Source organism: Agelaius tricolor, unplaced genomic scaffold, assembly GCF_023055355.1.
Source record: "Agelaius tricolor isolate 1412-34295 unplaced genomic scaffold, bAgeTri1.0.p SCAF_1, whole genome shotgun sequence".
NCBI lineage: Eukaryota > Metazoa > Chordata > Aves > Passeriformes > Icteridae > Agelaius > Agelaius tricolor.
Window position 1 is genome coordinate 81,571,300 of NW_027269261.1, and position 20,190 is coordinate 81,591,489.

Sequence of the window (20,190 nt, forward strand, 5' to 3'; positions counted from 1 at the left end):
TGACATTCGGCAAATTAGCCGGGCCAAGAACAAATAAAAAGAAGAAACAGGTGTGAAACCAACTTCCTGCCTCCCAGGATAAATACATTGTTCACTGAAGGGCAATGCACCTGCACTATTGTTTCTAGTTGGCAAAGGGGGGTGGGGGGAAGCTTTTAAGTGCAAATACACTTGAGACTTGATAAAGACAAGAGACTTCTCTATAATTTCTGTATAAATGGGCATTTCTTTCATGATCGTTTTTATAATTTTACTCTTTGAGGAGACATTTAAACTGTAGTTTGAATAAATTATTGCTCTGCAAGGGAATATGAAGTAAAGCTGAATATAAGCCTTTTCTGGGCTTTTCGTAAAAATGAGGGTGACCTCACTGTTTCTTTTATGATTATGATCTTTCTTCTTTAAGTTGCCCTCGTGGCTGAATAGCACCTCAGTAGGGTCAGATGAAGGAGCCTGTTGCCATCACCCTGCTGAGGCCTTGAAGGAATCCCTTTCCAACCAGGTGTACTGCACTGAGTTTATTTGCAGAAACCAGAAGAGATGTAGAGTAGGAGACAAGAGAAGAGCTGCAAAAGGCTGTAGTCTGCATACCTTAATTGAATAAGTTTGTTGCTCTGTCCCTAAGTTATCCTTCTGCACTGGTGCTTGGGAGCTTTTGATTCATGATTATTGCAATGGGCAGACAAAGGAATGGGAAGGTGGGAAACTGTGATTTCCATTAAAGAGCAGCTCATTTCTCCAACCCAAAATAATGAACCAGTGAGACTGCTTTCTCAGATGTTTTCTTCACTGGTACAGATATGATTCTTAGACACATATTTTAATAAATCATTCTCTGCGTGTGGATGAATGCAGACCAATATCATAACTGGAAAGTTGGTATCCCTTGATATTCATGGTTGCTGTAGGAAAGAGCAAGGAGTAAGAGGGTTCAGCCTCCACTGATGATTCGGGTTTTTTGTCCCGAGTACAGACAGTTTAGCACCTCCACATTTCACTCTACATTGGCAGAGATGAAGTGGGTATGGAGTAACACATTGAATAGATATTTCCAAGAGGCAGAATAGCTGTGAAACAGGTCCTAGTTTTTTTGGGGCAGCTGCTGACCCTCACCGCCTTGTGGAGCAATAGCCCCTCCGGCGCTCTGGGACAGACTGATGCCTGCAACATGTGCTGTTTTACAGCAGCACCTGTGTCTGAGGAAGTGCAACAGGTTAAATTTCTGTCATTCTCATGAATCGCTGGGAAAAGGAGAGGAAACAGTGGTTTCACAATTATGAGAATGGGAGAGGGTCCAAGTGAGGTAGATAGGGAGGCTTCTTGTGTTGACCTCAGATTATCCCTGAATTTGTTTGTAGCATCATATACAACATATTCTGCTTGCTTTTGTTTGGTGCTTGGTTTGTGGTGGTTACTGTGAGAGCTGACAAGGTCTGAGCAAAACTGGTTCCTCACACACACTGAACACAGACCAGTGAAACTGGAGAATGAAACTATTTCATAGAAATGTTTCTGCTCCTGCACAGTAGATTTGTTAAGTGAGCATTTCTGTGCAGAATCTCAGGATGTTTTATTAATGCAAAAGTTGCCTCCTGGCAGATAAGTACCCCCTCAACCTTCTACTGCAGCCCTGTGATCCTTACCTATAAGGTTATCCCTGTGACAAAATGCCTGGAGAAACGGGCAGCTGTGCACTCGTTATGTCACAGAGATCAGCTATAAACTTGAAACAATTTAGGGCCAGAGAAAGAAAGCTGTTTTTACATTGATGTAAAAGCAGTCTGTGCTGCATTAGGCGATGGGACTGGTATAGGTATCACTAGCAATCGGTGCTATTATTTGAATATTTTCTAGATTAGGAGTTGAGATGCTAGTGCTACTCTGGCAGCTTTCTCTAGCCAAGGAGAACTGTAAATGGGGAGACTGTAACAGCTTTACTTGAGGTATTATTCAGAATGAGTTGTACACTTGCAGTGTGGATTAGTGGTTTTTTGTTCATGAATTTTTATTTATTTGTGATTATTTCTGTGAGAAATATGACAAGAAAAACCTAATTGAAGTTCTGTGAGTGAGCACAAGCACTTGCATCATTTTAACATCTGTAACCAAGCTCAGTTGATAATGGTGACTGCTATTATGGCATCTTCCTCCCCTCCACACAAGACCATCTGGGATTTGTGTTATGTAAGAGGATTAGCATTTTTGCTTTCCTCTGTTATTTAAAGTATTTCTCAGAACCGGTTTTTGAATAATAATAACAACAACAATAATTGGTCTGTTTTATGTAGGGCTTTCTGAAAGGAGAAGTTGGGAATTCTAAAGCTACTGCTCTTAAGGAGAGCACCTGGCCTCGCCATTTGGGTTTGAATGGGATTCACTTGAAACAGGGTTTTTCAAGCTGTGGTGGATAGGACTAATGGAGGGCTGATATCACTGGATGAAATCAAGGGTAAAGCATAAATTATTGTGAATGGATCAGTTCCAGCAAGGAAACCATTGTGATTTCCGTTTCCTCTTCTCAGGCATAATTATTCATCACAGTTGTTTTAGGGAAAACCTCAGCTTCAAATCCTATCTCATAAAATTATGGTAGTGGCTGGTAACATTGCTTATTAGGAGAGCCTGAATTGTATAATTTTCTGAGCCTGGTTTGGGTTGTTTAATGATTTGCAAAGATTGAAGTATGTGGGCTGAAATTTCTAATATGAAGGGTTTCCTTAAGACCAAAAATTTTGAAAACTTCTAATCAAAGTAGGTACCTATTTTTCAGAACTTGATAAAAAATAAATAGTTTTTACCATGGAAAAAAAAAAAGTAGTGCTAAAGGTTTTTAAATCAAATTCACATAAACTTGAACTACGAATACTGAAGGCAGGGTTGGGGAAAAAGAAGTAATTTTAGGTCTGTGGCAATTTCTGTGCCTTAAATATTTTAAAAATATCCCTGTAATGGAATCCTAGTGTAACCATAGCTTTGAGGTTTGGGTAGTAATCTTTTCCTTAAATATATTAAATAAATTTTTAAAAAGTCTAAATTCTGATGGTAGACTTTGTTTGAACAAATGTTTTAACAATTAGTTCTTCTGACTGGAGACATAAGAAAAGTAAGAGGGTGGTGTACAAATCCCACTGTGCACAGTAAGTTCATAGGCTCCCACCGGAGAAATCTTGGACTACAGGACTCCATGGACATTGTCTGTGCTCCAGTCACCCACACATCTTGACAATCTCACACATAAGAAACATCTGCAGCAGGACTTACTATACACCAGGAAAGAGTTCAGGACTGCTTTTGTTTAGGGTTTTTTTGTGTAAATGCTGCTCTCCTGCTGGTGTGGGAGCAGTCTGGTAAAAGCAGTAAGGTAACAGCCGTGGCCTCTGGGTGCCGGAGCTACAACTGAGACAATAAAAATGGTAGAATGAAGACTGATTTTGGGCCTGGGAACTCATTACTGGCATTACCATTCTGGTGCTGGAGCTCAGATGGAAAACTTGTGGTGCAAGCAGCAATTGACTGCAGCAGATGGAAGCTGAGACTGGGTGAGGTTGGAGGCTAATGCTGGAGCAAGGAGCTTGGGCAGGGGGATGGGGAGGGGGAGCAGTGGGTGGCAGCTCTGTGTGCATCAGCATTCACTCCCTTCAAGCCTGCAGAAATCCAGGGAATCTTGAGCCTTGTAATTTCCCTGCTTCCAGCAATTGCCATACAAATCTGCTGCTATTAATGGTAAGTACACCAGGCTGACTGTGCTGGGTCAGCCCACCTCACCCAGTTTCCTGTCCCGTCAGCAGTAATGGCCTGAGGGGGAGTACAAGCACAGACCTACAAAGTGTAAATTGATGCATTCTCAACTACCACAGTTTTTTTTTTTTCACTAAGAAGAAATCTCTGCAGTCGGTATAAAGTTCTCCAGTAGCTGCTGACTCACAGAAAAGTCAAAATAGTGTCCCACAATGGCCTTCCCTTTTTCAGATGGCTTTGTAGACCAAGCATTAGGGAAGCACACACATAAGTATATGTACTGATGGTGTGTGCTGAAGCACAGGTGAGAGGAATCCTTCTTTGCTGCTTCTTCCTGGGCTTTCTTCCCAACTGTGGCTACACAATCACAGACTTTTGTTCTGAGAGGACTCTGTCCCAGTCAGTGCTGAAAGCAGACCTGACACCCGAGATGAACTGATGCAACAGGAGGGTTTGTCATCCGATATGGCCATCACCAGAATCAGAAGTTTGGAATAGAGAAAGTCTTGGGGTGAATGAGTGAAATTTTTCCTAAGTGACTGGACTCTGTCACTACCTCAGAGACCTGCAGGCCTAGGGAAGTAATTTAAAGGTAGACCTTTAAGGGTGGAGACTGTAAATTAGATTAATCTCACCTTAGTTTAGAGCTCTGACCATCTGGGTGTCTAATCATAAATTAGTCATTATTGGCACCTGCTTTAGTTGATGAACAAAGTGCATCTGTCTCTAACCTTGGGATGAAGCTAATTTGGGGGTTTCTATCTAGTGATTGTAACAGAAACCTGAGACTCAGGGCATGTGAATACCACCTTGCTCACCTTGCTTGAGACTATTTTGTGAAAAAAATATTGAATTATTATAGCTTGTTCCCTCAGAAAAATATAAACAAAGATAATTAAATAAGGAGGTAAAAAGAACGAGGATAAGGAAGTAAGTAACCAAGCAGAGTAAATTATTTATCCAACAGCTGTATGTCAAATGATTCCTGTGCATTCCATGTGCTGTGAAGTTGACTTGTGCAACTGTAATCCTCTTTGGGTTTTGACTATATAAATAAACCTGTATAAAGTAAATATAAAATTATCTGGACAAAATTAGTCATAGGTTTTTCCTTTTTTAATCCGCTCAGTGTTGCAAAAATAATCTGTTAGCAACATGTCTACATACTGTACAAGGTGAACAAGGTGAATTGCTTTGTTTTATGATTCAAAGCTATTTATATAGTAATTTCTTTTTTTTTTTTTCCTAACATGGCTCTTATGTCGTAAAGAATATCCCTGTGGTGCAACTTTGCTTACTTTGTGGTTAGTCTCACAGGTAAGTGTGCTAAAATTTAGGCTGTTCTCTGTCTTTTAGGAAGTAGTTTTCATAACTGATTAAATAGGAGAAGGAAATTAGAAACAAGGGAGATGGAGGGACCCAGCAAATTAGGTGATTACAGGACTCAGAATATGCAAGATTTAGGTTCATATTTCTGTTTTGAGTCTGTTGGAGCAGAAATCTGAATCTAGAGCTGCCAAGTGCAGAGGTGTGTCTTCTCTCATTTGGGTTTCTTACGCATGAGACCTGAGTCCATTTTCTTCAGATGCAGCTTAAAAACAGTTGTTAAAAAATAATTTACAGTAGGAAGACATTCTTGATTGGCAACTAGATGAGAAAGTCATTCTTCATGAAGTACAGTGTCTGATCAACACCATGTAGATAGCATAGGTTTTAAGAAAAATCATCCCAGTCAAACTTCCTGTCAATTTCTGTGCAGTCTTCTTGTGAACCAGACAGAGTTGTTTTTTTTCATCCAATCTCCTGATCATGTTTTACCAGTGCAGAAATGTGCATTTTAAACATAACCTGTAACAGAATCTTACTGAGTGAACAAAAATAAAAAAAGGAGAAAACAAGAAATTTATGTTAACAGCACTGCAGATATCAGAAGAATGTTATTCCTACTGCATTGTTTAGGCAGATATGCAGCTCAGTAATGCCTTCCTCTTCCCACCCGCGCTGTCTTGGAACCAACTCACAATTCCTATTGGGCTTCAGATTTCAATTCTCTGCACTACAGAATGACATGGTTTTTCTGCACAGTGTGTTTTCAATATGAAACAGAGTATATTTCTGCTCTGTGAAACCTCTAAATTCTGTCTCCATGCTGGAGGAGTCATTTTGCATTGTGTTCCTGGTTGAATGCCTGAGAAAAGCTGTATTCCTAGCTGAGAACTAGATTGCAAGGAAGCTAATCCTTTTATGTATGTGTGTTCCTGCTTTCTCATTTCGGACATAGCGAGTATTGTTAAGAATCTTGGCATTGCTCTTTGCCTTGACTTTCCATGCATATCCATGTGCCAAATGTCATCAGAGAGTTTTTTTCCAGCTGTGTATTTTTCTCATGTACTGATAGACCATTATAACAATGTGCTCATAATGTGGGGTAGTGGAGTTTGGATCTTATGGCTCCAGAAGCCCATCATGGCATTTTTCAGTATGGATTTGAAAAAACCTTTTATTGCCTCTCTCCATCCTCAACTGGCCTCTTCTCCTTATAATCGTACCACAAAGAGTAAGGTCAGCAAAAACATATGAGAAAGGTTTAACAAACAGGTTCTTTGAGAATATATTCCAGGCTATAAATATGTGAAACTTAACGATTTTTGTTGTGAGTGTGCTGCAGGGCTGGAGCCCAACTGCTTTTGCTGGACATAAATGCTAATATTTTTCTTAACATTTTACAAGAGTCCATTGTCCAAATGCATTGTCCAAATAAGCCACAGGAGATATTAATGTGCAATCTGGTGAATTTTAGCATATATCTAGCATGCTAATATTGTATTTTAACATGCACACATATATTTTTGGAAACTAAGCTTTCTTCTGTAGGAGAAAAAAAGAAAATAAGATACTATTATGGATAAAGGATATATTTTAAAACAGAAAAGTATACTTAGGAATATAACCAGATGTAAAACAATGACTGTGGCTGTAAATTAGTCAGTGATTTTTTTTTCCTTAAGTATCACACATAGGTTATTTATTGTCTCCTCTACAGCTGGTCAGGGCTGTGATTTTCATCCTGTGAAAACCATTACAACAAAATATTCTTTTTTGTAAGGCCTAGCTCTCCTAGATTAAAATCTATCTGATATGTTTGTGTGAGGAGTGAGAAGTGCAGGAACATAATGAAGGAAAAATAAAGATTTTTCTTTTTATCACTTTGTAATATATATCATAATACATCATAACCTTAAAAACTTGAACATGGTTATGGTCAAAAGAGATTTACTCCATTAATACAAGAAACTAATATTTTCTCTGTTGTTTCTTTTTTTTTTCTTATATGACTAATATGAAATATTATTCTGAAATTTTGTTCTGTAATTTTTCTTTTCTGGTTTTGACATGCTAACTCTTACTGATGAGAGATGTTTAAGTACATTTTTAATAAAATAAACATGACTTGCAACACTGTTGCTATCAGAAAAGAAACAAAATTTCTTGCAAAGCCTATCTAAAATTGGAGTTGTAGGACATACAAATCTACTATCTAAATCCTCATTTTCAGTGAAAAAAAACAATTAAGTATTTAACACTTTTGGTGTTTTAAAGCTCAGATTTGCTCAGGATTTGTCTTGCAGTATGCCTTAATCAAACTGTAAAATTTCTCCTGTTTATCCCTATAGAAAAACAAATTATTAAAATACAACTTCCAGGTAGTTTAGATTTCAGGATGTTGATATATGGTCAATCCTTCCTTTGGTCTTTTATTTTCATATTTATTTTTTCTCCCTCTATTGATTTGTATGTGATTTCAATCTGGAAATTGTCTTATGGGAAGTTCCAGCTACCGGCTTTTGCTCTGCCTTTCTTCTCTAAATAAATAGAACTGGATTTTCAAATTTAAAGAATACCTGGCATTTAAAGAATAATGAAAGAATAATTTAGATTATCACAACATATTCTGAGTTGCACAGGACCGAGATGGGGATCACACCGTGGGCCCGAGAGCATTGCCCAAGTGCTTCTTGGACTCTGTCAGGCTGCTGCTGTCACCGCTTCCCTGAGAAGTGCCAGTTCCAGTGTTCCAGTGCCCAGCCACCCTCTGGGTGAACCTTTGCCTGGTATCCAACCTGAATCTCCCCTGACAATTTCAGGCCATTCCCTCAGGTCCTGTCCCTGGTCACCACACAGAAGAGATCAGTGCCTGTCCTTCCTCTTCCCCTCACAAGGAAATTGTAACTGCAGTGAGGTCTCCCCTCAGCCTCCTCTTCTCCAGGCTGAACAAACCAGTGACCTCTGCCACTCCTCATACAACCTCCCCCCAAGGCCCTTAACCACCCTTGTTAATCTAAATTCTTGAGTGAATCTTTTGCAGACTTTTCTGACACTTCCTACTATTATCTTATAATCCTATAGATAAGATGAAGCCCAGGAATTTATAAATATTTGTTCATAAGCTTTGTTTTGTTTTCCATGATAAATTAAATCCTATAATTTGTTCATGACACCACTTTAGTACTTGAAATCATCTCAGTGTCTCCTGGTGTATTGGTTTCCAATATACCTAACATATACCTTTTTTTTTAATACCAGAAATTCAAGTCAGAAATCCCAAATATATTAGGGAATTATATTGCATTTATCCAGTTGTCTGTATCAACCAAACTATAATCTCCATCAAACAATGAAATCCCTTTTGTTCTCATGTATTGCCTTCCATAAAAATACATTGAAGTAAAATCATAAATATTGTATAACTATGAATTAATTCTTGCTCAATTCTTTCCACATATGTTTTCATGATTTAGCCCAGAATTAGATTCAGGCCAGCTAGCTTATGCTTATCCAGGTCATTTCATTTGCCCTTTTAAATATTGCCCCAACCTTTCCACTTATGATTTCTCTGCTATTCAAAGATGTGTCAAAAACTAACAAGGCTAAGAGTTGTTTTTCTGCCTCTTTCAGGATTCTTGACTGCAGGACTAAATGGACAGACTTAGATTCAGTCCTGCAGCCAAGTGCTTCTTCAGTAACATGCTCTATATGTGCTTCCAGCTTTGCTCCAAAAAACCCCCAAATGTGGTTATTGCCCTTTTGTTTTTCCTGCCTTACTAACAGCTAGTGGAAAACATTTTTGAATAGCTACCAATCTAACTGAGAAAAACTAGCAGGTGGATTCAGACAAGCAGACAGAGGCAGAGCACAGGGAAACCACATTTGGTCACCAGGGGAGAGGGTGATCTCGGCACATCGGGCTCCTGAATCGCTGCCAGTCTCTGGCAGGCATCACAGCAAAGAAGTATTTTAAGGTGGATTTGAAGGACAGAAAGTAAGGAGTCTGGGTTCCTGACTAAACATTTGGTTTGTGATATAACATCAAAGAAATCCAAATTTGGACATGGAAGGGGAAGAATGCTTTCTTTTCACCTCTTCACCAAATTGTGGATAGCATCATTTTTGTTGTCTCACTTAGCAACATGCTGGCTGACAAGTTTTTTAGAGTTTTTTTGGTTTGTTTGTTTTTGTTTTCTTTCTTTTTTTTTAAATAAGTTTAAACCTCCTTTTGTTCAATTAGCATTTTTCAAGTGGAGCTGAGTTAGTTGAAGCAGATGGTTTATCTTTTTTGGTAGTGCTTCTAGTTGGACAAATGAGACTTATTTCTACATCTTCCTCTCTATTGCAGTGCCTACAAAGTCATTCCACATTTTACGCACCGTGTTTTGACTTATTTAATGCAGGCGTACTTTCCCTGCAGTAAACATGATTACCCAAATACTTTAACTAGAGAGCTTCTGCTTTCCTCTCTGGTATAATTAGTCACACTGCACTCACACTGCATTTAAAGGGGGGAAAAAATCCACACATGGAGCATCTTGCAAATGTGCCTATAATCCCATACAGCTGCTTTCTTCACTTTATTCTTTTTTGACTGCTTATAGAACAAAATTGCTGCAGCTGGGCAGAAAACTGAGCAAAGTTGCAAAGGCACCTCTCCTTTCTTTTCTTTGTGGAATCCACCCATTCAGGTGTCGAGGGATAGCTCTTGATTAGCAATTGCTTAACATGGGGCTAAGTTTTCTTGGATTCTAGCATTGAATAACTTGGCAGGATTTCTATTAGGTTTGAATTTCAAAGCCAAAAGAGTGATCTGAGATCGCATACTGGCAGTTCCACAGTGGTAATTTCCATGTTAAAAGAATACTTATCACCAGCACCACAGCGAAAGAGGCAGCTTTACACAGAAAGGCCCTCTTGTGAAATTAATTTGGTGTTTAGTTTATTAAGAAGCTGATTCCAAATGTGCATTTTTTAGTTTTGTATAAGGAAAGCTCTTTCTAATTCTGCCGATGTTTTGAAGGCAAAGATTTGGTTGTTTAAAAAATGTTTACAAAAATTCTGCTGAACCTGTTTTTCATTTATATGGTCAGCATGCTTTCTAATTCCTGCTTGCTAGAAATGGAGCAGGAGATGGAAAAGGGAATGATCAGTGTCGATTCAGTAAGATATTGGCCAGATCAGTTTGGCTACTCTAACTTCAGTAGGTAGCTTGTTTGAGAGATTATTGATGGATTTATAATCAGAAAGCTTAAAAGAATAACTTGCTTGGCAAAAAAAAAAAATTAGATAAGGAAGGAAAGGTGCATTTGTTAAGAAAAGAGCCCCTAAAGATTATCCAGGTCTGTGCATGTAATATAAAAGTAGAAATCTAATATAGGTCAGCTAGTCTCTGCTTATTTCTGTCTATTAACTGTAAATGAACTTTGGGCAACTTGTTCAGATGTAGTCATCTAAAATAAACTGAGATTAATTCCACCCTTTGGTGTTTGTTTTCCTCTAACACTGACTTGTTATGTTCCTCCAAGAGTCACACCCACTCAACGTCTTGTCTGTTTGGACAGAGACCTCTTCTGACAGAAGGCAATCTTGTCCTGTGTGCTGGTACAGAGCTCAGTCCTCACAGAAGAAATAGGAGACCTTATCTTTCTTGAAGGGTTAATGTGCCCTAAGGAAGCAGCAATCAACAGACATTAACTTGTGATCACAAGCACAGGAGCTGTATCTTCAATGGACGTGTTAGAGGAAGGGTAAAAGCTTCATGGAGAGCTCTCCATCTGTTGCTAAAATCAGCAAGGGGACAGAGCAGAAAACACACCAAAACAGAATGTGTGCTCTCCAAGCAACATTTATTCTACCTATAAAAAAGGAAAAGCTAAAAAGAATCAAACCTGGTTTATATCAGGCCTTCTTCAGGCTCTGGAAAAAATGCATATCTGACTGCATTCGTCAATGAATATCTAATTCCTCATGGCCCATTTGAAAACAGACCACCTTTGAGAGTAATAGAGATTACTGCAACACGTGTATTACAGCCTTTTCACCTCTGAGGTGAATGTTCCTACAAAAAAAGCAATACCCTGGGCAAAATATGCAGGGAGCTAAACATCTCTTCATTTATTGCAGGAGATAATTTTATTCACTGAGAAAGCAGCACATAAAATGGAAAAGGAAGAAATGAATGTGTAAAAGGAAGAGGGGAGTGGGATTGGGATTGTCAGAAGATACAGCCTTGAGAAGCAGGATCTGAGAAACAGTTAGTGACTGAATCCTTTGTACTAATGAAAAAGAAAACTAGATAGATAGATATACAGATAGATAGATAGATAGATAGATAGATAGATAGATAGATAGATAGATGAGCTTAAGAGTTTGGGGAAGGAGATTGGAAAGTTTCTGAACTACCTTCTTGTCATTGAAATAAAAGCTATTTTTCATATATTTTAAAAGATAGTTCAACTAGAAGAAATGCATATTTATGGTACAGATAAATGTTTTTATATTATGCAGTGTTCAAAAAGATAATTGCAAATACATTTAGAAGATAAAAGTTTTATTAATTTAAAAGAACTACATTTAGAACATGGCAAATGATTATTCTGTAAGTACAATTTTATTAGTAGAGTTGTATTAATAGAATTATTATTTTCCTCTCCTGCCTGGTTAATTATTATAATCTTTCTCTGTTTATCTATTTTGGAATTTTTTTCTTTTAGTTTAAAAAAGATATGTGCTCATTCTCCACTTTTCTTCAAAGTAGAAAACAATCCAGTAAACATTAGGACTGAACTCTCAACCCAACTCTGCAAAAGTAGAATCATAATTAGGCAAAGTTAGTTTGTCTGCTGCTGTGTGTAAACAAGTTGAATAACTTCATTATTTTCAAGCTTTGCCCCTACATTAGAATAATTCACACTACTTCAGGGAAATGACACCTGCTAATTAACCACAAGCAGACAAAGCACTTTAACAGCCATAATCAGTCATTTTCTCCTGCAGTTTAAAAAAGACTTTAAAAAATATACCAAGAAAAAGAAAGAAAAAAAAAGATCAAAACCTTTGTGACAAGATGTTTCCATGAATCATCCTCTTGAGGAAACCTTACTGCTTGAAGAAGATTTAAATATAATAAGTCACACATCTGTTCAGAAAAGGAATTAAGTAAAGTCACATATATGCTCCATTGTATTTTACACAAACACCTGTTTGGGACTTAGCTCCACGTAAAAATAGGTATTTAAAGCGGTCAATATGGATAGTCAATATGTATTTATTGAATGACTCATTCCTAACAGAGGTTTCTATGATAATGAACCAGCAACTTCCCAAAGTTCTCTCCCTCTCCACTGACAAACCTTGCCTTTGGTGTTGCACATCACTGCAGATGACTGAAGCTAAGTGGTGTGAATCACAACCCCACAACCCTGTCCCCAAGTAATTTATATTCAACATGCACAAAAGAAAGTATTTTCAAAAGGAAATCTTATTCTTATTTTGCAGTGAGAAGATGAAGCATGGAAAATGAATCTCCTACACATGGTTTCGCTGAAAGTCTGTGAAGGAATGAGACGTAAAGACCAAACTGCTGGTATCCTGCTTCAGGAGCACTGTAGTCCTAATTATGCCTTTTCCCCCTCTGCTTTCACATCCTAAGATCCTGCAGAATTGTTTCAATTGTATTTTAAAGAGTTCCTATAAATCCTGATTTCTCAATTCATTTGCAACAATTTAGAAAGTACTTTACATGTCCTGGTGGGCTACTGCATTAAGCAAAACTGTGCTGATACTCTCCAGAACTGGTAGAAAATGTTAAAACAGCAAAACCTTCTTGTTCTCTCATTCACTCAATACCTATTTTGAGAGGAAAGGATTTATTTTCTTGGGACATACTAGGAAAAAACCCTTAAGCTAGAAGTGGAAGACATAAGAAAGTGGTTTCACAGTAATTGCTAGTAGGAAAACTAAATAGAAAATCACAAAACCCAGATATTGCAGTCTCAGTTTTACAGTAGTTTGGAGGCAAAAAAGATCCCTGGGGAAAAGTGCTGAAACAGCAAATGAATTATGGAAATCCATTTAAGAAATTGAGATTGTGAATGTTATTCACAAAATAAAAGGAGACTCCACGAACAAAGAAAAAAGTCACAGCCTCACAACCTTTCAGACATATGCTAAGAGAAGTGAGCATGTTTGATATTTCCATTTTACAAGTAAGAACCAGATAGACACTATTATAAGAAGATGCTGAGCAGACTGAAGAGCTACACAGTCTTTTTCCCATCACAATGGGAAAAAGAGCATGTTAGGCAATTCCAGTGTTAGACCTTTCATCCTTTGACCCCACTGTCCCTCTCCAGAGATGTACTGTTCTCCATTGTGTATTTTTCTAGGTATCTGCATACCTTTTAAAAATCCTTGAGCCAAATAAGTACAGTCTTTATCCAAAAATTTTAATTTTCTAAACCACAGCTCTAGCTATTGCAACAAAATTATTATACACTTGGAACAGCTTCTGGAAGAGTTTACATGCTGTGCTTGCTTGAGATGACAGGAGACAGGAAGTTTGCACTAATCATTAAGAAAGAAGGTGGCAGGAAATCTCACTCTTCAGATCATGTAAAGGATTCCTTGTAGTCTTTGCTTTGAGAAATTCTGATATCTCCACTCTAAGGCTTTGTAATTGGGCATGTGTAACCTCTGCAGGTGGGAGTAGTACATTTCCTTTCCATGGTAAAGTTTCACAAAGATTGGCTGAGCTGAATAGAGTTGAGCATGGCTATGTCCTGAGCTTTCCCAGGAGAAAGTTATCAATTGCTGCAATCCTAGAACATTTCAGAGAATCTCATGCAAGACAGTACCAAAAAAGCAGCCTGGGAACTGAAGCCAACAGCCCTCTTCTAGGAACTCTGAATGGGATGGTTGGTTATCGTTCCTGGCAGAGAGTGACCCAAACTTATCTTCATGTCTTGCAAACACCATATAGCTGCAAGATGACCGCTTCCTCTTTGGTCGACTTTCTGTGAAGTCCTGCTGTTGAGGGATGGAGAACTGATCTCCTGGACAGATGTAAGACAGTGACAGCCTATGCTGTGACACAGTGGCTGATCAGGATTTTCTGGCATGTGACAGTGTTGAGTTTTATCTTTTCTCTGCTAAAACATATGCAAAAGTATTCTTAAAGACGTTGTTTAGGATGCAAAGTCCAAATCCAGTGAATTAGGTGATCTCAAGATAACATTAATTTGCCCCTATTTGTAAATGTATTGAAAGTTCCCATGAAAATATGACCTTGCCCAATATTTTAAAGACATGTCAGAAATAGAATTAAATACTCTTTTATTTGGCATTTGCTAACATTTAATTCATTTAACAATCCAATCCAATGCAAGTAGCTTTCCTTTACTGTTGTTTTTGTTGTGTGGTTTTGGTTTTTTTATTGTAATTACAGACATGTACATGCACATGTTTATGCTCATATAAATTTACAATACTGGGAAAAAGGAAGCTGTGTTTTCCATTCAGTATGAAATGTCTTGCTTGACTTGCTTCCCTGTAATGATTCTTGAGGAAGATAAGTAAAATAAAAAGGCTAAAGACCTCATGAACTCTATGCTACACCTGTAATTACAGTACTTAAGGGTTCTTAACCACACTGCAGAAAAAAAAAGGAAACCATCTCAACATAAACACTCTTGGGTACATGCTAAATCTGTTCACTTTTTTCTTAGCCTACCACCTCCCACCAGCTGACCTAATGAACAAATCCTTTCTGATGTCAGAAGAATCTACATTTTAGCCATTCCAGCTGGGAACAAGCAAGGTTGCATGCTGCCATGGCAGCAGTAACTCTGAGAATGGGATAAGTAGAAAAGGTGGCAAAGGTGTCCAAAAATAAAAAGCTATAAAGTGGGATTCTGTTTATCTGCAGTTAGGTGGGTGGGGTTAAGCCCTCCACCTAAGCCCTGATGAGTAGGAGCCCTGGCTATGAGATTTTAAACCTCAAATGTCAGCATGGGAGCTGTGGTGATAAGTTGCTGACTGAGGAGATCATGGGCATTTGACAAGATCTCATTTGTCCAGTCCACAGAGGATGCTCTGTTTCAGTTCACATGCCAATTCTCCCTTTATTACTTGGCCTATAATGCAAGATGTGTTTCCTCCGTGATCATCCTTGAGCAATGTAAGCTCATTCAATTCCTACAGGGTAGACATCCTTGAGTAACAAGTATTACTATGTAACAAGAGTTCAGAGACTTAATATTTTTCCCTTTGGTTTCCCTGAGAGTTCATCACAAAATTGTTCCAGGTCTGCTTTGATGAAAAGAGCAGAGTACTTGCAGGCAAAATCCTGGCAGCACACAGAATACTCATAGTTTCCATTTTTAATTCTGCACTTCCTGTTGCATGTATTTGCTCTCGAGCCACTTCATTTAAATTATGAAATACAGCACATTTAAACAAAAAAATAAAAAATTCTACAGACTTGCAATGAATACATGCAGCCAAACAAACCACACAGCACAAAGCCCACCAAATGTGTTGTGTGAAGGTGGAATCACTGAGGGCTGTAGAAAATTTAAAGAATTTAAGAAAATATTTGTGACACTTTGACATAGCCCAGCTATTTGACATATGAACAGTGAAGGATCCAAATTGTGGTTGGTAAGGTAGGTTCAATAAGGAAGTATAATCCTTTATCTGTAAGAATTGTTATAATTAGTTGTTTCCTCTTCCATTATTGTCTAAGAACTCTGCAGTATCTTCTTCAGTATGTTGCAAGTTTAGAGTGCTATATAGGCTGGGCATATGTTGTAGTCATGGAATGGAAATGGCCATATATGTGTGCAACACGTCACTTGTATGTTCTTTCACATAATCAGAAATGAAATAGTCAAGATTTATTTTCCTTTTGGTCATGTTAAGAGAGAGAGGTTAGTTCATACAGTCCCTGAGTACTTCCATGTGTGTTCACCCTTAACTAAAATGCATATCACTCTTGCAGGTGACTGAACAGTGGTTACAATGTAAATTATTTAGGACTTAAAAAATGAGATGACATTTGAAATGTGTCATTGTTAATTAAAAAAAAAATTGTTTTGATGTGTTATTCCCACCCACACATGCCTAAATTTGTCCATCTACCTTTTTAATCTTTCTTTTTTACCCTACAGGAACTTTGTCATCCTCCTCAACTGCCATCTTCATTTAATGATGAAAGAAACAACAGAACATGCAAGTCCAAAGACACTATGAAAAATATAACCCAGGCTCTGCTGCAATAAAGAAACAACAATGTAAAATGTGGAACAATATCTCAGCAGTCATTTCTCTGAATAGCCTACTTATATCAATCAGATTACTGCAGTGATTAAAAGAAAAAAAATAAGACCAGTATTATTTTAGAATTAATGTAATAATTCGGCTTTTAGACTTCTTTTGTGTCAATTTGACAAAACAGTCAGCTGTGGGTTCCCTGGATTGCTGTGGAAGCTGCTGACTTGATCAGTTAAACTGGCATAGTTCTTCCAGTGCTCATGGCAGGTACAATGCTTTCCTTGGAGACTATGGAGTCTATTTTCCCCAGAGCTTTACTACCACTGGGAAAATCTTTTTCTCCTTGCTGAGCAGTGCTGGCAGAAAGATGAGGATGCACCAGATCAGGAGGTTACTGTGCTTGCCAGAGGAGATCCCACCCACAAAACAGCAGCAGAGCTGTCATGGCCCCACAGTTCTCTGAGACTGTAACTTCAATTATCTTAGCATACTGCTTCAAAACTCATTACAAATATATTATCCATGCAGCAGGCTTTAGTAAAATATCCACCCTATTCCCTGTGCCCAGATCCCTGTGAAAAGAGCACAGACACAAGAAGGGAGCTGGGCCTTGCAGCTACCTACAGCCAGAGCTGCTGCAGGTTTGGGGTAGAGTTGCTTCACATAAATCAATGTTTCAGCTATTTAACTCTCAGCAAGTCATACTTGGAAATTTTAAGAAAACAAAAAGACTTAACTGTAATGAGAAATAAATAGTTCTAAACTGCAAGATGAGAAAGGCTGAGAAAAGAAATTTGGAATGAAATCACTTTCCACCGAGAATAAATTTGGCTGCACAGCAGCTGTATGAAGAGCCAGCCAGGTGTTGGTCATGGAACTATAAGCTGCCCTTTGTAACTTATTATACAATATTATCAAGTTTGTGTAGAATATAAGGCTAAATATTATGATTATATATTTTGAATGAGTGCATAAGCTTTAATAGATATATAGTTGCCTCTCCTAAGACCTGACCTTTGGCAGCCGGAACACCATGTCCTCTCACATCATGGTTGTTTTTGAAGAACAATAAATGCTTTACAGTGTAGAGAGTCACATGTGTGGGTAGCCTACATATTGATTCAAACAGTACTTTACAAAGTCAAGTTCAGGTTTACAAGCCCATAAGAAAATCATCAAACTTTTGCAACCTTTTTGTATCCTTTTTAATACAGAAGTTTTGCAATTTCAGCTTCCCTGTGCATCTGACAGAAATCTGGTAATAATATAGATTTTGTCATTTCATCTCAGAAGGATAAACTTAAATATACTTGAAAAAAATAGGATATAGCATTACATTTAATTATTTACTGTTGAAATAATACAATGTTGTAGGACCTAGAAATTGAAATAAACCTTGGAAATACCTTGCATTGGTTTTTCAGATTCTCTGTAGTGAAGACAAAATGAGAATATATTTCTGTGACAAGAACCCCCAAATATAATGGACCAAGAAACATGACAACTTTTGTGCTCTCTGCTGTTGTAGAAAGGACCTCAGGTCCTTGAAAACCATGATCCCCGAGCAGTTAACAATTATGCAAATGCAGTCCATGCCATTAGAACAATATAAACAAATGAAGACAGAGAAAATTCAGCAGTCACTGTCACCCTTTGTATGGAGATAAATGTGCAGGAAAGTAGCAATGCTTGAAAAGTATACTTGTTTGATTTATTAGAGCCTTTTTTTGGTCAGGGCTTGCAGTTCTTTCAAAGAAACAGCATGTGTCTTTCTCAGGTATCTCTGGGTGCTCTGCTCTGTTGCTGAAGCATTAGCAGACTGACAACAATAAGCCCAGAGTGGATGCAAAATGCTGTTGTTTAAACATCCCCTACTCCTGTACATATTGCTCATTCTGCATGCTGGAATTGGAATACAACTCTCCTTTTCTTGAAAAGTGTGTTCTTAACATAAACTAGATGCCTGCTTTTCTGATTTGGAACATCTAAACTCTCACTTCATGAACAGTCATGAGTCAAAAACTGAAGAATATTATTGGCACGTTCTGAGTCATATTGCTATTTTAATAACTACACATTACACTTGCACAGATTCTCACAAGAGAATGAATTACCTTCAGACAGAAAAAGAAAAAGGAAAAGAAAAAGAAAAAGAGGACAGAAGGAAAAAGGAAAAAAACCCCATGGTAGATGTTTTCCTAATCTTCTAACTCAAACTTCATAAAAAATCTTTCTGAAAATGTATTTTTGATTACTAGTAGTCTATGGCCATTAAAGTAAATGTGTCTAATGAATTTATAAAGGGTACACAAAATTTCATTTGTCTGAATTTACAGTGCTTGGATACCAGGAAAGATCAAGGAATTCATATTGGTTATGTATAATGAGGTAATCAGGCTTTAATGAAAAGCAACAGTTATTAGATAATCAGTTCAGCCTGGTGACTACTGGTCTGTTATTGCAGGGCAAGAATAATTAAGGGGCACTTAAGGTATGGAAAAAAAATGGCAGCCAGAAACTGATGTGCCTATAGGAGTCTCCAAACGACAGGCATTTAATAGCCCTTTATATGTTACTATAGCAACACACTTTGATAACTCATCTGCCCACACCACAGTAAAACAAGGGGCACAGGGCTCCTCAGAAAGTGCAATCTCCTTTAAGCAGATCTATAAGCATTGCAGATGAACAGAACTCTAAACATTCCTCCATGAATATTCATGAACTAAGTTGTTTTTTGTTGCCTGCCTAGTCAGCAGTCACAAAACACATGGTGTGTGTTGGCAGCATCTTGCCTAGGTAGAGGGCTATGGACTGAGGCAATGGCAGGAACCAGGACCTGTGAGGCTGACTGACATTTCCATCTGTAGCGAAGGCTGGTAATTAACAGGAAGGAGTGTGCCTGCAGCATTGCACCATCTGCTAGGGAAACGGCTCAATAAGAAAGGAGCTGGATATCATCTCAGTGGTGGCTCGATCTGGTTCCGACATGAGGCTGGGCATCTGTTAGCTGAGGAGATAGGCTATTAGGAAATTCGACTGGGAATGAACAACATGGAAAGAGCACTCTGACCTAGCCCATAAAAGCATCTCTTCAGAAATGGTGTCTTTTTATCTTACTTACACAAGTCTTCTGAAAATGGTTTGCTGAGGGACCATTATGGATCTGTTTGAAGTAACACAATGGTTTCAAAAATGCTGCTTAATTCCAACATGAAATTCTTGAAATCAGGATACAGCTGTCATCTTTTGACAATAGAGCTAATTTCAGAATGAGGATATGAGGTTAAATTCCTTCTTCTCTTGTTTGTTTTTTGGGGGCAGGAAAGCAAATTAACTTCTAACTATTGTACGGTTTAACTCTCGGAACACAGTAAATCTGGGATACTGGAATGGAAAACGTACAGAGATGAAAGCAGAAAACCTTGCCATGTTTTAAAAGCAGGACTGTGCAAAACACAACAGTCAGAAAGAACATCAATGTATGTTCTCAGTGTGTATATATATACATTTAGAAATATATATATATGTATATGAGTTTCATAAACTCTTTTCTCTGGTAGGAATTTAAGAAGTTTCTGGTTTGCAGAAAAAGTCTTTTCAGGATTGAGTTTTGTAATTCAGGGCACTGAAATAGGCTAGTTTTTTTGTGCTGGGAGACTGACTTATGTATCCAGTTATGAATTTAAAATATTCTGAGTGTAGATAATATTATTAAAGGATTTTAAAGCATAATTGACTATATATTTTTTGGAAATTACAGTTTTATATTTCCCAGACCTCTGATAATGTACAGATTCATTAAAATTTGGGTAAATGTCTCTGTTCTCATCTGCTGACATTCTCAAAATT

General features: G+C 37.8%; 1 long non-coding RNA gene across 1 annotated transcript in view; it reads left to right on the top strand.

The window, feature by feature from the left end:
- Nucleotides 1–19,983, top strand: part of LOC139596718 (uncharacterized) — a 242,499-nt gene extending 222,516 nt beyond the window's left edge. Inside the window, exons 6-8 of the long non-coding RNA XR_011681428.1 lie at nt 5,009–5,055; nt 12,565–12,652; nt 16,236–19,983. This is a non-coding gene — a long non-coding RNA (uncharacterized lncRNA). The remainder of the gene's footprint in view (nt 1–5,008; nt 5,056–12,564; nt 12,653–16,235) is intronic.
- Nucleotides 19,984–20,190: the final 207 nt, after the last annotated feature.